Source organism: Protopterus annectens, chromosome 8.part0, assembly GCF_019279795.1.
Source record: "Protopterus annectens isolate FY-2018-M chromosome 8.part0, PAN1.0, whole genome shotgun sequence".
NCBI classification, from domain to species: Eukaryota; Metazoa; Chordata; order Ceratodontiformes; family Protopteridae; genus Protopterus; species Protopterus annectens.
Window position 1 is genome coordinate 348376042 of NC_056741.1, and position 980 is coordinate 348377021.

Here is a 980-nt window from a genome sequence, read left to right on the forward strand (position 1 = left end):
CTTAAAGCCATGATTGGTGTTCACAACAAAGGTATCTAAATATGCTGTACCATTAGTGTTGCATGTATGTGTGAATCGTAAAAATGTAGTTGAGTTATTAATGTACTCCATAAATTCCTCAAATTCAAAGAACCTTCCCACAGTAAAAAAATCATCCAAAAATCTCGAATAATGCCTGATGTGCTTGTAAAATCTACTCTGACATATATACATCGTTTCCCAATCCAACATGACCAGATTTGCAAACATGGGGGCACAAGCTGCTCCCATGGCCACACCCCTGGTCTGTCTATAATACTCTCCTTCAAAGTAAATAAAATTGTTATCAATCACTATCGACATCTCCAAAATAAGGGCTACAAAATCCCATTCTAAATTAGTATTTTTGTCTAATACTGTTGCAGAATCCATCTAAACCAGGTTGTTTAGGGATACAAGAAAATAGGTCTACAACATCAGTGGTGATGTAATATAACCCTTCTTTCCAAACTTTAGGAGTCAGGCTGCTTAGGAAACCCCAAGAATCCTTCACCATATGTGGAATGGTCCCATATATATGTTTTAACCATTTGTCAATGGCCACTCCCAATGGGAATGTTTTAGATCGATTACCTGATATAATTGGTCGAAAGGGTGAGTTGTTGATACTCTTATGTATGTTGGGTATGCCAGCTATAGTGCCCTTAACCAGATGTTCTGCCTTCAAAAAGTTATAAACCTCATTAGTAATATGGTTGTCTAACAAATATTCTTCTTTGTACATACCAATATGTTTGTATGCAACCGGTATTTCATTAACAGAAACTGTTTCATAATTTCCTGATGTCTGTAAAATCTCAAATATCTTGGCAACATATTTCAAAGTGTCATAAATCACCCCCCCCCCCCCGTCAGGTTTCATAATCCTTATTTTCTGGTCTTCCTTAAACTGTCTCAAAACAGCAGCCTCACTGTGGGTAAGGTTATATCTCATTTTTTTT